The sequence below is a fragment of the Lepidothrix coronata genome, unplaced genomic scaffold (genome assembly GCF_001604755.1).
Source record: "Lepidothrix coronata isolate B3197 unplaced genomic scaffold, Lepidothrix_coronata-1.0 Scaffold2, whole genome shotgun sequence".
NCBI lineage: Eukaryota > Metazoa > Chordata > Aves > Passeriformes > Pipridae > Lepidothrix > Lepidothrix coronata.
The window spans coordinates 9,404,342-9,423,801 of NW_016690182.1; the positions used below are offsets into that span (position 1 = coordinate 9,404,342).

The 19,460-nt window shown below is 38.1% G+C and overlaps 1 protein-coding gene across 2 annotated transcripts in view; it reads right to left on the reverse strand.

Moving 5' to 3' along the window:
• The window catches only part of PCDH11X (protocadherin 11 X-linked), a 460,056-nt gene that overhangs the window by 214,204 nt on the left and 226,392 nt on the right, over positions 1-19,460 (reverse strand). The gene's annotated exons all lie outside the window — the stretch shown is intronic.

Here is a 19,460-nt window from a genome sequence, read left to right on the forward strand (position 1 = left end):
TCTAAAGGCTGGAAACATAATTCATGAAGATACCACCTAGAAACTTCAACTTCTAATTCTTACTTCATCACATCAATGATAAACTCTGATGCAATGCAAAGATATGTCTCAGTTGAAAACTTTTGGGGATAGTTAACTATTTTATATTGATTATGGGGTTTCAATTATAGGGTTTGTCTTTACATCTATCAGCTCAAATGCAGGTATGAATCAAACAAACCCTTCAGAAACAAAAATCAATGTCCTAACTGCAAACACTGAAATTCAAGTGTGGTTAAGAGAAACTTGGTGCTTTACAAGAGCATGAAGAGTAGCACTAGCCAAGGTGTCGTCATAAAATCCCCAGTCTCCACAGGCTGGAAATGTAAGGACCTACATGACCCTCTATTGTTACAAATTGTTAAATCATTCACCTACACAGGTGACCTCCCCAAGACAAGTGACCCATGCAGAAGGTCACCAATGTGACCAAGTCTTGCTGTTAACTGAACACAAATCTCACATCTCCTTTCTCCTGTCCCCTATTCTTTTGAATCTACAGAGCAATCTGGGCAAACTTCATTCTGCTCTCCTTTGGGAAGTCACACTCTGTTGCTTGTGCTCTCTTTTAATAGAAATATTGGATACCACATCCCCAGAGAATCTTGAAAACTTGCAGTTAAATGGAAAGAATACACTTGACCATAGATCTCAGACTGATGGAGAAACACTTCATGCAAGTAATATAAATAAAATATTAATTCTAAGGTAATGGGAAAAGTGCCTTCCTAACTTTTTTTTCAATTTTAAAAAGCTTGAGACTTCCTTAGCTCAAGAGGAAAATTCCAGCAAGTTTTGAATTTTCAAATATGCAATCAAACACTTTTAAGAAAAAAAAAAATAGAAAGTTCTTTTCAGGCCCTCAAAGGTATTTAGGCATTTACCTCTCTCCTGAAATCCTGTAAAATTAGCAGTCACGCAATTTTGAAAGAGTTCCTGAAGTATGGATTCTTACCAATTTAAATGAGTACTGCTCATACCCTCGCAAAACTAGATGTAGAGCTTAAATTTTAAATAATGCAAATATACTATACATACGAAACTATAAAACAGCTCGTGTGGATGGCTAGATAGACCCATCTCCATGCAAATTTTAATTACTAGTCAACATTTAAGAGTGTTTTTTGAGACACATGATTTATATCAGTGCTGTTTAGACCTAAAGCTGGCTTCATTGAGGTCATACTCCAAGGCAAAATTTCACCACACAGCAGTGAGGCAGTATAACAGACAGAGTATTAAATCAATACAGTCTCACATTTGCTAATAAATCACAAGTGTGCCATCAGACCATCTGCTGGGAGCGGAGCACGGTGAGGTGCAGTGATCAAGCTGATTGACATTCTGGTTTGAACATCTAGTCAGAATTAGTTCACCTTGGCTTCAATAACTACCTGGCTTGTAATACATATTTACAACATTGTTCTTGGGGTTAGTGGGCAAAAGAAAAGTTCATCTTCATCCTCCCATAATGTCTTGCACTTTGCCTGAAAGAGTCTCCAGCAAAGGGAAAAGGTAAGTGTAGCTTCATTTGAGGCTCATTACATTAAGCAAATATTTTATAAAATTGAATTAGTGGCTTGATATTCTTCACACAGCTTCTATAGTAAAAAAATCAAAATATCAAATCAATGGTCAGTCATTTCTAAACCACAGAAGTACAGCTTTAATACGTTTTTTAAGAGGATAGGGCTGAAACCTGGAAAGGAGCTACATCCCAGAGGGAACTCAAGACATCAAGTCTGTCATTCCCATTTGCTGTCAGTCTAAGATTCAGTGGGGCAGAACACAGCAGAACCATCTTTGTGCTGTTCTCTACATAAAGCTACTTCAACTTAGTTACAGAAGATTGGAAATTAGACTTCTGTCAGCTGGGTAAGTCTGAGCAGACTTCAGGCAGCTGAAGGCACTGTGGTGGTCACCTAACCATCATTTCACAGCCTAATACAGATGAAGTACTGCACTACATCAATAAAGCATCATCATATAGTCACATGTCTTCCACTGCCTCTAGGATTTCAGTTAGGATACAAGAGCAGCTAAGAAATAACATATTAAAGGTAGACAGGACACCCTTGAACCTCAGGGGCTTCAAGTGTGGTTTCCATGCTGTAAGCCCTTCACTGTGCTTGAATTGCACTGCTGTAAATCCAAATCTGCACATAAATGCAGGAAAATGGGAATGAAAAGAGCCTGCTCTCACTGGGTGATTGCTGGACAGAGATGCAAATCCAACCCAGGAACACCTCTTGGGAACAGACACAGGAAAAACTGTCTGTGAGTTCATTATCTCTCTTCACTCTCAGCTTCATGTCTGGAACATACACTTCTGCCCATGGAAAGATTTCGGTACGAATCTCTGAGATTCATGCACATGATTGTGCTGATTTGTAAAGACCGTCCATGTCACAAAACCACTCAGAAGCCCCATATGACATTCCTGTTGAGTTCCATGCCAAAGACACCAGTCTTTTCCATAGGCTGTGCCCCTCTGGCAGGATCAGAGCCAGACCACACAGCCTTCCCCATGCCCCAAAAGAAACCTCTGCCAGACCCAAATGGCAAAACAGGTGTCAGCAGTAAAAGTGTTGCCCAACAATGGCTCTGCCACCTTTATTTTATGGGAACCTCTTCACTGAGGATGGAGAAAGTTAAGGTCAACACGAATATTTAAGAAAATTTCAGTAATGGAAAGATTCTCACACCTAGTGCAGGACTGGGGCTCCCAGCTGCCACGGCATTTATGACCAGATAAATAACACCACTCCATATTATAACAGACTTCAGGTAAGCAATGACAGTAATTGGGCAAGGGAGTTCCCCTCTGATACTTGAACTGCAGTGCACACTAAAAAAGAATACTAATGAGAATATAAGACGACACTACATTTACAAGGAGATGCCACCTTTGTTAATGAGTGAGTAAAAAACATCGCAGAGAGGAACAATAGAAAAAACACAATAAGAAAGAGATACTGAGACATCTTTTCCCTTCTAATACAGAAATTATGCCCCTATACTATTTAAAGAATAACAATGACAGTATTTTGCTCAACAGAGGATTGCACAGAGGAACAAGCAAAATCTGGCAGAAATTGGCAGTAAAATCAGAATTTACAATCCATAACATGGCCATGTCTTGACATAAGAATTAATTTTATTGAAAATGTTGTATATTCTCCAACATAGTTTCAAGCCAAGTTGTTCCACAGATGGCACCTATATTGAAAACAAACTCTATCAAACATAAGACAAATTCCACATTAGAGCAAAGCACCAGCAGAAAAAAAAAAAAAGAAAAAGTAAACATTTCTTGCTAAAAAACATCATAAGAAAACACGGCATGTGCAAGGTTGTAGAGCTGATATCCTATACAAGGACACTGCACCTGCTTGCAAATACACCTTCTACCAAAAATAAAACTAAAAACTGGAAACACTTCCTCCATTGGTATGCAGCAATAGCTCAAGGTGAACTTGAAAGCCTAAATTACAACAAGCAAAAAGTGTCAACAAAGTTTACTGGGAGAGCAAATTAAATATGCTGGAATAATGAGAAAGGTCTAGAATCTAAAGTTAATCTAAGTGTTAGACGGGGGATACGAAACATATTCTCCCACTTGTCTAAACGAATCCATCCTATAACCAGTAATTATTATCCTTCTACCCTTTGTTAAGAGAAGTTTTAGGGATCTGATGGATTGGTGTAAATGGGAAGAAAGTTTCCTTACATCATTCATAAGAAAAAATTCGTATCCTAATTGTGCCACAAGACTTAAGGGACTGTCTTTACTGAACCAAGCTAAAGTACCCAAAACTGTTTCCAGGTGACAAGTTTTAAAGCAAAATTTTCTCACAGACAGAAAATAAAATAAAAAAAAAAACTTATAAATCTTTTGCTTACCATAAATCTGTCATATAAATTGTATGACACGTCTTTTTTCTAAGCTGAGGATCCTATGATTGGGAGATACATTGAAAGAACAATAATAAAGGACATAAAAGGATCCTATGCAAAGGTTTATGAATATTGGCTGGTCCTAATATTCATCTGTATAGTGATTTCACATAACTTCTCTTTATTGCATATTCCTTTTTACTGCATATTCATTTTATCAATGTCAAGTGAAAATGAGTATCTTCAACCGATGGTCGAAGGACTTCCTTCCCCCCTCCCTCTCCTTTTTAAAATCCATTTTATTCCTGCCTTTTCATTCGTGTCAAACTTCAGGCTTCAGTAGTTATCATGTTCTGTAGCATATATTTGGTACTAATGAATCACAGCCTTCCACAACCTGGGTAAAGCGAGTCATTGTAATGACACCTTTTTGCTACACTATATTTATTTGCCAGCAGGATCCCAAATGACAATTCTTACCATAGCACGGCTGCTGCTGTTCTCAGTCCCTACAGGGAAGGGACAAATAGGGAAATTTTTTAATTTATAGTACTCATGGAACAAAGCACAAGAAGCCTTTTTCATGACCCCAAGAGTAGTGGAAATTGGTTGCCCTGAGAATGCCAATTTCAAATGCACACCAATAAAAACACTTATACTTGCATTCACTACAATATACAGCATCACTCAGCAAGAAAATTAATTCAGGAGTAATTCCGAGGTGTTTTGATCCTTATTTGAGGGTGCAATATCATACTCTATTTTTTAGATTACATATATAAAAATCAGAGTAGGAAAGAAAGTAGGAAGGAAATTGTATTAGGAGAGGAAAGGGTGCAAGTACTTTAAGAACAAATAAATAGGTCTGTTGTTTTTTTTCCCATTATCTCTTTTCCACGCTCTAATCTTCAATATGATCAGCAAAGCAAGATGTCTGTTTTAAGATTATTGTAAATTTTCTATATTGCATATTCTTTACATACCCAAATAAATTAAAACAGAGTATAAATATATAAAGAAGTCCCACTACTGAGTATTAAACCACTATATAAAGCACACACCCTTAGGTACTGCTTAATATAAGCCCTTAGAAACAGAAAACCATATATACCTATTCGTGTCTAACCAACTGGGACTGAATCAAAACACATTCAGTCAAAAACTGTTTCTTCACCACAGAGGATGAAAAAGAAAATTTGCCTTAGCAAAGAAAAAACGTGGCAATTCAGTACCAAACATGAAGAGGGTGATTATTTTCTATCTCAAAACTGGTTGCTGGGGTTAGTTCCTCCTATGTGACAACGTGCTATCAACATTACCAAGAAGAATACAAAAAAATGTCCATATCTGTAAAAAAGTAATAGATGAGCCTTTTAAGAACTTGAAGCACATGGAAAAAAAACAAAGTCAAACTAACAGTAAGCAAACAGTTTAAAAAGTAATTGGTTTCCTGGAAACATTTCTTGTCAGTGTTCCTGTTCCTCATATTTCCATGCTGTTATATAAATTCAGTTTTCTTCATTCATTTGGCCTATGCTGAGATTTCCGTTGTTTAAAATATAACTTACATGGACACACCATCCCAGTGATCTCTTTCCAGACTAGTAACTTTGAACTCAAAATGATCAGAATTCTGTATGTGATTGTTTTGCAGTGAACACCAATGAACTAACAAGAATGCAAAAGACCTTTGTTTCATTTACTGATGAGAAAAAAAAATAAATCAAAATAAAAACCAACAGCTAAATTTCTTCACAATTTTAAGATCTCCTTGTGTTACTTCCTGTATAGCATAATTCAATACAGTGAAAAGATCTGAAACGTTTCATAAAGAAAGGAGGAAGGGGAGGTGTAATATTAGCAACAGAGTTTTAAATTTATGATCTTCAAATTATTTCTATTCTTACACGTGACAATGTGCCTCTATTAAAGAAGACAGCAATTACCTGTTTTACCTGTACTAATAAAATAACTCATCTACGAGTTATTTTATTAGTACTTTCAAGGTACACCTTCAAAGCTCAGTCCATTTGCTCTTAAAACATCCTGATGTTTCCCCCTCTGGTTTCAAATGTGTGTGGAAAAATGCGTGTTGCTCAGAAAGAGGAAAAACTCTGATACAAGTTTAGTGAATGTCCCGTAAAATCGAATTTGCTTGAATTCAGAAGACCACTGCAATCTTCACACCAGTTCCCCTTGCCTTCAAGCAACAACTTTTGTGTGTACAGATTCTCCAGGGGAACACTCTCCAAATTCTTCCATCAGCACAAGAAAAATTTACAAAAGAGGTACCTGCTTACACAAAGGAAAAGGGCAAAAGTCTTAAAATCTGCCCAAGAAGCCCAGGATTTAACTGCTTCTCACCAAGAGGTACAGCTCCCTCTGGCTCAAATGAGTCCAAGTACTGAAGAGACAGTTTGTGTTACTTTTTTCTAAGCACCTAAACTTCAGAAGCTGCATCCAGCCCTGCCTTTAGTCACACACTTCACCAAGCAGTGCAGGCAGCAGCACCAACTGAGCTGAAAGGCTCAGATCTGATTGCAATGAAGCAAACGAACAAGGCAAACAGTTCAGTGCCTCACAGAATTAAATAAAAAACAACAGGAATAGTAAATAACACAAAGGAAAAAAACCTTGCTTTCAAACAGCAGCTGAATTGAAAGGGAAGCTAAATTCACTGACTGAATTATTTACAATTATATTATTTTCAAAGGTTGGTTTCAATAACAAAGTGCTTTATCTCAGATCATTCCTTTCAGCTACTCAGGTTCACCTCAATCAGATGAAATTCACCTAAATCACTGCATCAAGAGTTTATTTCAACTTTTCTAAACCATGTATTCAGTTCAGGGACATCTAGCAAAGCAGTTTTTCTATTTCCTTCTACTAGTCACTAGGAACCACCTGATGCTGTACAACAGGACTCCACATCTTTGTTTCACATGGTTACAGAGAAAGAGCAAGGCACACACTCTTCCAAATAAAGGTGTGATACAGGAAAAGCCCAGCTCTAGTACTATTCCCTCAAATGGGAATGATTCAAGTAGCACCCTATGTGTTTATATAGAATAATTACATTGATCTACAAGATTAGTTGTCCTTTATGTGATTAGTCTGCTTCAATCATCAAATCAACATCCAAAGTTCATTTGCTTTTCATTGTCTCTCCAACTTTAACACACTCAGCTCAATAACCTTGTTTCAGAACAGGTCTTAGCTGAGTTTTTCTACACCTGGTGAAGGCTGCTTTATACCCTGGCACCTCCAAGGGCTAAGCAATATCCCGTGACTACCACAACATGGAATCACTCATAAAATCATACACAATTTGTGGCTTAGAAGGTTTAGTGTGGAAACCTTTCAAAATGCTCTATTAGTTTTTAGGAGATTACTTATAATCTTCTATTCAAAAACAGAAACCTTTGCAGAGATTTACCATAACAACAGATTTTCATGTTTCTCTTTTTCCAGAAAAAGAGTTTAGTAAATCTCTGGAAAATGTATACAACTCCCTGAAATTCCATTTATACCAGCTTCCTTCTGATGTCAAATTATTATTCCCGTTGCCTTAGTTACATCATTTGAGTATCTCAGACATGGATACCTCTGCCTTATCTCCACAGATATATTTCATTATTTTTCTGTGCATGGAATCTTTATTTTCAGAATGGTGCTCACACATTGGTGGCTTCATTTATTTCTGTACTTAGAGCAGATAAGGGAGAGCCAGTGAGCACGAAGAATTTCTCTGGAAGATTTATACAAAAACTATTCCTATCAGCTGGAGGCCTGAAATAGCAGATTAAGATTCATTTCCTTGTTTTCAGCATAGCTGGACATACTGGCTGTTAGTGGTGTCACAAAGCTGCTCTTTGGTTACACAAAATCAGGCACAGCACTCTTCTCTAATTTACCACTTAACCACACATCTGCTCAGACCTTATCAATAAGCTGAGGCACAATGAGGGAATTGCAACCAGATGTTTTTTCCATGCACAAGTTAATAAACATACTGTATCCTTAATTTCAACACCTTTTTTTGTCTTTTTCCAGCTGGGGTAACACACCACCCAACAACTGCAAACCCAAATCACCAGAGAGATCCAATGCAACCAACCATCCAGCTTGGAATAGACTCCATAAGTCAGGTTAAGTTTATTAAAAGCTTTAAACATTTATAAATCTCCAGGGAAGCATGACTTTTGCGCATGGCATTCAGAGGTAAATCATTGGTGTAATAGAGAGGCTCCTTCCTGCAGCCTCCTGGGACTGGGAGACTGGCTCAGATGATGAACTCCTTTATCATCCTCACACTAATTGCAGTGCATCTTGAAATGATTAGATCTATTGTTAGAACAGGCCTTGTCAGCAGCTGGGACACGGTGATTAATAGAAATTTCTCTTTAATTCCTTAGGATGTAGAAGTCTAAAGCCACAGTTGAGCCCTGGACCCCAATTATTAGGTGATTAATGAAATTATAATTGCCAGCCTTTCCCTCACATTCATCACTAGGTTTACTATTAATCATTAGAGTTAAAGCACAGGAAAAAGAAAATATTTTACAAGCACTATGCTACAGATACTTGGGAGAGGCATAAATGGGTCAGGAAAATATTCTCTGATGCACCAAGCTGGAGCAATTGTGTGTCATTACCAACAACTTAACAGTACTGATGGCTCCAGTGAAGGTCAAGCTTGCTAATAGGAATCCTTTTCTGCCTGATAACAGCTATCACCTCATCCAGCACTGGAGACACAGATACAGATCTGTTGGCCGTCAAGGCAGAAGACAGAGTTTTTAGCATCTCTGCCAGCAAATGGAACAACCAACCGCAATAACAGGAGTCCCTTCTGACTTTTAAGAATATTTCTTTTAAAATCATGCAATATAGAGATCATATAACTACATTCTGTCTGCCTCTGGGCATGGACTGTCTTGCACCGTTGGACCTCTGACATCCTGCGCCTACACCACACTGTCCATCAGGTGACGGAGCAGCTGAGTCACTGCTATCACTCCTCTGTTCCTGCTTCCCAGTGCTTTTAATCACTGGTGCCTCTGAAATTTATGGGTCACGTTTTCATAGCCTGATTATTTCCCAAAGAAAACTCAGAGTGGCCAACAATATTCCAACGATTAGAAATTCAGAGCTGCTTTAGCCCTGCAGCATTAATGTCAGGAAAGGTCAGATCCAAAGCTATTTTTTTTTCCCCTTCTCAACTGATCGGATTCTACAAAAGAATAATTAGTTTTTCATAGATCAAAAAACTATGCAAGGGAAGGAAATTAAATGCAAGCAAAGAGAAAGACTGAGGCCCTTTTGTCTCCTTTGGCATGAACTGCTCTTCTAAAATTTAAAGGCTCAACAGCCATCACCCTCCAAGAGAAACTGAAAGAAGAGGAAGGAAGTTTCCTCGACTACTGCAGACCTGTCTGAGCCCTCAAAGAGAAAATGAGCAGAGGAATGACAAGTCTCCATCATTCCCCACCCTGCAGCCTCTGCTCAAGGCATTCAGGTACTCACAGCTACAAGGTGTAAGCTAAATGACTATTTACTTTGCACTGATCTGTATCAGGTGAAAAATAGCTGCAATTTAGATCTCATTTGTTTAAGTAATAAATGATTTGTTTATCCTGAACTTGATGCTTTACTTCAGCTCCTTGAAGTTTCATTAAATCACAAATCACTTGTAAGACCATGCCTAGGTAAGGCAGAAACAGCAAGTCTGCCACAGTCCTCTCTGTATCAACACCCAAAGCATGCAAGCACTTCACCGTGTTTATAGGCAGAAAGAAGTGATTTCTGTGATCAGGCAGCTTAGAATATGTCTGAAACTCTGATTGCAGGTGCTTTTTTTAGTGCTGATTTAAGCAAACATTACTCAACTGACACCCTGAGAGTTTTAACCAGGAGGTGGGTGGGGACAGCAATGCTGGTGAAGTTTCACAATGCTCAATTTCAGTCTCCTGGGGAAAATAAAAGACCTCACTAATCTCTGATGTAATTTATCTGAGCATATGCCGAAGAGCACTAAATTGTGTAAGGGAGGATAATAAATAACTACAGTGCATGACAGAGTAGGAATAGAGCGCCGTGTAGTTCCACTGCACTGTTCAATCAGATGGTTGGGTCAGTTAATGCCTGAGCTCAAGGCTGAACATCAATCTTGGCAGCTGGTGTGACATCCCACAGTGTGGACACCAGGAATCTCACAGGCCCACAAGTTGGGTGGGAATGGAAAACAGAATGTCACAGAAATTTACAGAAATAAACAATGTTATCGATCACTTCACACTCTTTATTTCCTATAAACAACTAAATATTATTAGATTTATTTATAAATATTATTATTCTCATAAGGACATTGGATACTAATAGCTTCCAGATAGAAACTAGACATAACAGACATATCTCTAAACTGGGTTACAAATTTGGCAGAAGACCATGGCTGCTCCAGATTTCTCCTACTGTATATTACAACAAAACTGCCTTTCCATCATTTCTTAATCTAAGAACTAGATATTAGATACTAGAAAACTTCTGACTTTCTAAACCTGGAATATTGCTAAAAAGGAAGGAGGATTTTGCTTTTTTTTTTTCCCTTCTTACTTCCATAGCAGAATAAAATATTCTGTTCTTCTTTTCCCACAATTCTGGTTTAATAATAATTTCACAATAAAGTAATACAGCATCACTTAAATGCTAGGAAAGATTTTAAAGTCATATTAAGGTTCTGATAATTCAGAGGTGACATGACTTTTATTATGCTAATATTTAGTTGATGCAACATTTCAATCAATTTTTTTCTAGCAAAGCTCACAAAGTTTCATACTTTGGATAAAACACTGTCCATGTTTAATGTGCTAGTGAACACCTTGCACAAGAATCTCTCAGAGTGGTGCATATGCTCCAATCAGACTTTTACAAACATACACAGCATTCTTTATTTTTCTTAAATACACGGAGCAATTTCACTCACTTTGTATGGTGAGGGAAACCATACAGGTTTCATTCACAAGGACAGCTGGGCTATTTCCCAGATATGACCATAGAACTAGAAAGTGACTTCGCAGAGATTAATTCCATATGTCAAAATTTGATCCTTCATATACTCCTCTCTGTCTTAAATAATTGTCTTAATCACTAATCACTGTAGGGCCCTATACACAAGAGGAGAAATTACCAGTGGCTGTAGTAAGTTCGGTTCATAGTCCAATAGTGTGGAGGATGCTGAGGGAAGGTAGAGGCAGGTGGGTAACCAGGTGGTTACCTACAATTAACTAGTTAACCAGATAGGTATTTAGACATACTATAGAAAGATGTACTTTAAAGAAACCCAAATTCAATAAATTCTTGAATAGATTAACCACAGCTTTCTAAATAATACAGCACATATTAGAAAGGGTCACATTTATACTGGCTTTAACAGACCCAGGAGGGAAACTACAATAGTTGTCTTTGATCTATTGGCCTATATTAAACAGTGATGTGCTGGAGCATTGGGAAATGCCCTAATTTATTCCTGGAAAATATGTATGCATATTGTCAGATGGAACATCCTTTATGCTGTGGTGGTCTATTATATGAGAAGGATTAAAAAAAAAAGTAAAAGGAAGCAGAGATGTATGCCATCCATCCAAAATTGAACAGGATCGCTGGCTAAATTGCCGAGAAGCAATTTGGATTGAACTTCTTTGCATCAAGATATTCACCTCATTTTGTCCAACAAAATGCTCCTTTTTGAAGCTCAGAAGTAAAAAAGGGGTGCATAATAAGTAGCTAACTTCAGGCCACAGATATTACAAGGGAAAATAAAAGTTCCCAACAGATATTAATGTCTATGCATGTACAAACTGAATAGAATATGAGCTGTCACTCCTGAATCAACACTCACACTTGCAGGTCTCTTGCAATAGACATTTGGATTTGGGGTCCAAAGGCACAATAAAAGATATGACCCAATATAACAATTGTATGAACTTTGCTGAGGTCTGAGCACACCCACAGAAACTTTACAGCCTGGTACCCAATCACACTGTTCGTAAACTTGCAGAATTTTACAGTGCTACACCTATACCAGAACTATTAAACCTACACCATGCTACACATTCCAGCATGTTTAAGAGTTTTGAAGAAAACAAAAAAACACTTTCAAGATGGACAAAGAGATACAGCTCTGTTCTCAAACACTAGTTCTGCCAGCCTCTTTCACTTTTTTTCTCAGAGCAGAAATGGCAAATAGAGGAAAAATAGTTTTTCCTTTGCGTTTTCTAAAATTGAATTTTCTCCCTTTCCCTCATACGCTCACATTGCACTGCAGCCTGACAATACTTTCTGTGTGGGGAAATGTTGAACATCTGTTTCTAATCAGAAAAATTTAATAATATTACGTCAATAGAGGCAGTTTGCATTTATACCATCACATTCACTTCTTTTATGAGAGAGGAGTGTGAATATTCGTTGCTGGCCAGAGTAGCCGTGGACATGAATAGCAGCCAAACAGGCTCCCTCTGCACACAAGAAGCTCACCCCTTGGAACCAGCTGAAATCCTAATCAGAGTTCCCTCACAGCACAGGTATTGTAGGGGTCCTGTGCTAGTCATTGCTGTTATTATAAACGACATTTCAGGAATTGAAAAAATTGTAGCTTGTCAGTTGAGACTTGTAATCGTTATCCACTCAGAGAATGGATTTAACAGGGCTGCTGGTAAAAGGAGGAAAAATAGAGTCCTTTCTTGCTAATATCAGAAAGACACAAGTGGTCTAAATTAACAATTACCTTAGACATTGAGGGAGATTTCTAATAATGCTGTATTAGAATGACAGTTAGTATATTCTGATGGGAATTTAATAACTGCAATCACACACAGCCTGACCGGAATATGTGCAGCAGTTTAGTTGCCAAAGGAGCTGTGGTGATCCCTGTTCCCCCCTGAAACACTGTCCAAAACGTGCCCAATGAACCCCTCACCTTGGTGTCACATGAGATGGTTATTCATTTAGAAGAGGCCATATGACCATGCTGAGGGTTCAAGGGGCACACAAAATATCCCCCTTAGGTATGTAACCTAAAGCAAGCATAGGCCACATGATAAATTTGCCGTAGAAACAAAAGCTGTTTAATGTCCTGTGTAACCCAAGAGGAGCTCCATTGCATGGTGTTGGTATTACAGTCTTAAATGGAAAGTCATTTTAATATAATCCCTTATGGTAACTTCAAATTGCTCCCTAAAATGTAATAAATGAGAAAGATGGTTTAAACTTTTGGATCTTTACTACATATTTATACACACAACAACATGCTTGTTACTGTCTGTGCATGAAAAGGGAACTAATGTTCATAATCTAAAGTACAAGTTACATTAACAACACTTCAAAATATTTAACAGCCTTTCTAGATGATAGTCTATATTAGAAATAAACATTCAGGAATAATTAATAGTACAAGCAGATAACTATGAGATAAGCAGTGAAAAAAGATAAGGAACATGATGAATATTAAAGTTGTGCCCTACTGGGGAGGAGAAAAAAAAAAAAAAAATCATTGTTAACCCGAGATTTGAAACATAATCTTCAAAACAAAACAGAGAAACCTAAACCTCTGTTCATAACAACATTACTGAATTATCAAATGATATAATTCTGTGATCAGGGTCCCAGTCATTTAATTGAAGCAGAGCATCCCTTCTTCCCTGCACTCTCCTATGTTACTGAAGCTGCTGCAGCCCCAGCATTGCTGTCAAAGAAAGTTGAAATCACACTGTCCACTTAGTCAGAAAATCAGAGCTCCCTCCCCTCACACGAAGCACTTCATACTCTAGTAAGCATTGGAAAAAGTATAAAGCGCTCTAGGAAGAATGGCTGTGTAATAAAAGTGTAATTGAAATGGCTGTACTGCTGCCTCATTTCATTACTCACACTGGCCTCTGCTTGTTAAATTTTAAGATCTCTTGGGAAACCAGTGCATAATATAACAACACTCCAGAGTGTCAAAACAACCCCTGCTATGATTTATCCCATGCATGACATCAAGGATCTATTTTAAAGTAAAGATCTTACCAGTAAAACAGCCCTTAAACTATCTCAGTTCCCTTAATTTAAACAAAGAAGGCTAAAAATTTTGGAAGGAATTAAGCAATTTCTAGACTTCCCCTTGTTTTTACGTTGTAGAAATGTTTTGAGCTTCCTTACTCTTTTGCATATCCAAAGTCATTATAAGAAGAAAATCTAATCTGGGTTTCTTGAACAACAATTAGGACAAGAAAACAAAATTTCCTCAACAATGCAACCAGCAGAAGAAAAAGAATTTGAACAAATACAAAATCCAATTACAAGCTTAGAAATTCTTTGTTTGAAGTAGTCTTGTAAATTAACTTAAATTCCATTCAACACACAGGGATGGTAAATATTTCAGCCTAACACACACCGACATCTTCAGGGAAGGATATCTGGATGCCCAGCAGACAGATGCCCTGCCATGGGGTCCTCTCTTGGGCCACCTCCCCACTGGCCACTCTTCCCCCTCAGTGTTTCGAAGTTGCCTTTTTAATCACAGCTATAGTAACATGCTAAAGATAACAAGATCTTAAATAAATGGGTTGTTACCACTCTCACAGGTGACAGAGGCAAAAGGTGTCTGCATTTCTGCACCTCCTTGCTAACTTCACCAGCACCTACAATTAAATTGGAAAACCCTTACAACCACAACTGCCATTTGAAAAATTCCCTCTACCTCATACCCCATTGCAGCAGGTAAGGTCATCACAGAATATTTTCTGTTATTTGTTTCCAAGGCAAACTACCACATGCACAGCAGCAGTGTCATTTCTTCATTTGGCCCTAATTTCCCCATAAAATCTGCCATAGCCATACAATGTTTCTTATAGGAAACATGCCATAACATTAATTTTTTCTTGGCTTAATTAGCAGGTTTACATTTAGTCCCTTCCACTGCACAGGGAAGCCTTGACTTCTCTGTAGCAATGCCTAGGAGTCAGTAATAGGCCATATAACATACAATATTACCTTTTGCTCTCTGTTCCAATAGCTTACTGCTATGGAAGATTGATCGTTTCCAGTGTGCTTTTATTTGGAGGCAATTTCTTCTTTGTGTTAGGAAACTGTGGCTAACTCTGAGGCAAACACCCTGACAGAAGAACTTTCAGAAGAATACTAAAATAATGATTTAAGCAAGTACTTTTTACACCCACCTGCCCTCACCTTATAAAAGCTGACCCAAAGATCAGAAGAGGTTTAGAAGGGACCAAAAGCAGTTTCCCTCCAGGATCCCAGACCTGCTATTTCATTCAGTACAATCCAGCTGCCAGACTCTGTGCCAAAGGCTTAGATATTATATATGTCATGATACCCCAACACTGTATCTCAGAGAAAAAACAGCAAGAGGATACAAATTACAAGGGAGATGAAATAATCTTTTTGAAAAACTCACCAACTATGGGAGTAGACACATCAGTTTTTTATTCTTTGTTTTTCTGTTTCTTCCTTGTAGATCTACCAAGTGAAACCTTTAAGCAACGACTACTATTCATCACTTAATACCCCTCAGTTTATTTTAACATTGACTGGCATAAGCAGTGCATTTCCTAGGCACTGATAAGAGGACAGCAGGCTGTCACAGTTAAATTTGGTTACCAGCTCCCTTTCATTCATCCAGCAAGTGCTGATCATTAGTCCTCAGCCCTGGGAAAGTGGCAGTACCACCAAATAACACAGTCAGATCAATGCACAGGGAAACAGGCAATTGAAGCTCTGTGTCTCCACACTAAATGCACCCCATCTGTTCTCCCTGTTTGGTATATAAATTTAAACAATTTAAACGTTATAGTCTAAAACATATTGGGGAAGTAGAAATCAATGTGAGCTTTGTTATTTTAAGAAAAAAATTCGGAATAGTCTGAAATGTTGCCTCCTTAGAACTTCAGTTTGCATTTTCACGCAACTGTGTGGTGAATTCTTGGGCTGTAGAAGAAAAACAAAGGAAGGAGCTGTGTGAACTTTCTGTGTCCTGTTCCCTATAGAATGAAATTAATCACTTGCCTGACTTCTACTTTGTGTAAACATTATTGCTCATCATTTAACTAAAATTTCAGATTTTTATTGTTGCAGAATCTAAACCCTTTCTGAACTCTGCCATTCCGTCAGGGGCAGAGACTCTAATGATCAAGATCTCAAGGTCACAAATATAAAGAACTCAGTAAACCAGTAATTTCAACTGTGTAAGAGTCGCTGAGAATACTGGCCCCTGACATATCGTGCCACGAAGGAAAACAACAAACTTTCATTTTTGATTTAAAGAGTGTAAGTTTACTCAAAGGTGCTTTGCTATCCCCCAAAGTTTTAGAGCAGTATAACCAGCCTTTACCACTTGTCAACACTTAATAGCCTACACCCCAATGATTGATTTTGTTCAATTGGATTTTTTTTTCTCTCCAACTCATGTATTTAGCTTTTAGCTGCAGCAGGTTGACAAGGCATCTATCATAGCTAAACAGACTAATTCAGAAGCATTTATTTTCTGCAGCCGTGTTTGTTTGGTCTTCTGCTGTATTCTCTGTTTTGTGTGTTCCCACACACCAACACAGGTTTGCCTTGTCTCTGTCTACAATATCACATAAGCTGCTCTGTACCTATCTCCACTTCATTCTCTATCTCTCTCCTAATCATCTCACTGCCACCCTTGCCTTCTAAGGGAATTCAGTTTATCTGGAGAATCAAGATCCCTGAATAGGAACCAGTGTAAGTGTCCTGGTAGTTATTAAAACACACTTAAGATATACCTGTGCTCACCTCATATAAAAATATGATCTCTCAAGAATACTATGGAAGTGGAATACACACTTTCCTGTCCAAAAAGGTAGCTGTTATACTTTCCAACAATTTAAGTTATGCCCTCCAATAATCCTCTGAGTGCAACTGATGTACACCATTTTAAATACACAGTGTCAGACACATTCCTAGGTTTTTAAAGCAAAGAGATTTCACGGGAAAATTTAATGATAGCAGCTTCTGCTACGTTCTTTCAGAGAAGGAAAGCTATAGGTAAAACTTATCCCTGAAGACCTGAAGTATGCTGCCATGAGGGGTGAAGTAATTCAGCAAAATACACAGCATGAGCTACCTGCAATCCCTTAAACTAATATAGATGTCACAGGGCTTCACAAAGCTATGGGACTGACTTAAACAAAGAAACAAAAAGTAATAATTCTGGGGCCTATTCTGAGCTTCATCTGTTTCAGAACGTGGAGACATAAAGAGAGTTAGAGCCTGCATGGGAACAGCACGCAAGAGACGGGAGGGGGAAACCTTCAACCAGCAATCTTTGTTCCTCAGGAAAACTGCACTAGAAAAGGTCTTTAAGATGTTTCTTAAAAGTTAAGCCCCGCCTCCTCTCTAGGAAGATAATTAAGAACTGTCTTCCATCTCACTGCTGTTTGGTAATTTTGTGAGGGCAGGAGTGATACACAAATCACTTGAGAAGCAGCTGAGTTAAATCCTGCTTGTTTGCAAAAACTAAAATCTGTGAGAGCACTGTTTTGTAAAGCATCACTAATGGATTTGTAGCTGACTGAACAAATATCACTTGTAAGTAAACTAATATTTGAAGAATATGTGAGGAGCAACTATTTCACATAAAGGAAAAGACTCGGATATCTGCCCATCTTGCAGCTCCCACAGGTATTTCCCAGCTCCTCCTGTCAGCTCTCTCTAGGCAGTTCTGGCATGCAGCTTTATTCCTTACAAATATCGTTTTCTCTTCTAACTGAGGGCCAAAAATCCTTTTCCTTTCAATCAAGAAAAGTGCTATAAAAATCTTGATAGAGAAGTTGCCTGCACAGAGTGCAGCTGTCGGGCACGGCTGGCTTACTTTACAATGGCCAGCAAGACAGAGTCGTTCCTTCTTCTAAGGAGAAAACAGCATTTTTCCATTAAGTGAACTCTTGTATAATACAGCAGCATATCTCTGCTTCTTAGAGTCTACACAACACTTGCTATCCATGTTTCCAACCGAGTTGTTTACTTTCTCTCAAATCCCCAACTTGGCAGGGCTTGTGAACAGCCTGCCACGCTGCTGAGCACAGTGCCACAAATATGAAAGAAAGAAGCAATTTTGAAGGAAGCACATCTGAAAGAAGTAAGATAAAATAAAAATAATCGTGCCATCACTATTTTATCAAGTTGCTGTAAAACTGCCAAGCCCAGAAGCCTGGCGTTTTAGCTGTGTTCTGAAAAAGAAAGCAAGCAATCTAGTCTCTCTCACTGCTTCTCCTCAAAAAAAAAAATAAAATAAAATGAAATGTTCAGATGTTTCCAAGTCATAGCACTTGTAAATCGTGAAATAGAGAGAAAGAAACAGATCATAAAGCATCATTACTTTTACTTAGACAAAGAACTGTGTGTTAGACACATATGAGAAAGCAGTTAAAGAAAAAACAATGAGAATTCAAAAAACCCAAGAGCCTTGTTCTCAGTGAGACCTGCCTGCCTTGTCCCATCACCTCCCAGACAGGCTGCTAAACAGGGAAATAAAATCAGAGGATATAAATCATAAGCATCCACTGTAGAAAGCAAAATTTTATGGATCTTGGACTTGATGATCCCAGAGGTCTTTTCCAGCCTAACTGATCCTGTGAAATGATTCTTAATATTCAAAAATAAAACCTGGAAGGAAAAAACTGTAACATGTACATGACAGAGGATAATTGTAAAGATCAGGTTTTCTTATAGGGAAAAGTAAAAGGAAAAAAAAAGCCAATGAAATACAACATCATTGGAGGAACAACTTCATCCTTCATCTTTGATTATAGAGATTGCACCTTTTTTCAGAAAAGTAAAAAAAAAAAAAAACCAACAAAACCAAAACCACAACAAAGTCTCAAAATTGCCATTTAAGTAATGGCATTCTCAAAATAAAACAAGTCACTGGTTTTAAAGCACAAGATACCAAATCATAAGTAATACTTTCATATTTTAAATTATTTCTATAAAGCTCACAAACAGAAGAAGAGCCAGCGTTACTTGATGCATTTCTGTCAGTGTGTCCACCCTGGTTACAGACATGGCCCACGCTGCCATACCTGCTCAAGAACCCTTTGGTTTGTGGCAGTCTGGCCAGACAGTGCTGTGTGAAGTGAGATAGAAAAATACTTAAAAAAAGGCTGAATCCACATTGAAAGCATTCTGTACTCATGTTGATCCATCAGCAGTGTCTGTTATCCTTGTGGAAAGCCATCCCAAAACAACTTAGTACACCTCCACTGCAGAGCAGAGCACATGCTCTTTCAGCTTCTCACTCTCCACCTGGTCAGTGCTGCTACAGGTTCAACCTGGGTTTTTTTGCAGTAAAACCAGGGACTGGATGCTCATAGTCCACAGCTGGGCTGCCCCAAAACAGCTGGAAAGCTGTTCAAGATCCACTTGCAAACATATGCTTTGTACTGAATGTACAACAGAAAGAAGGTGATATTTTATGTTATCTGAACCACGGACCCAAGAACTACATA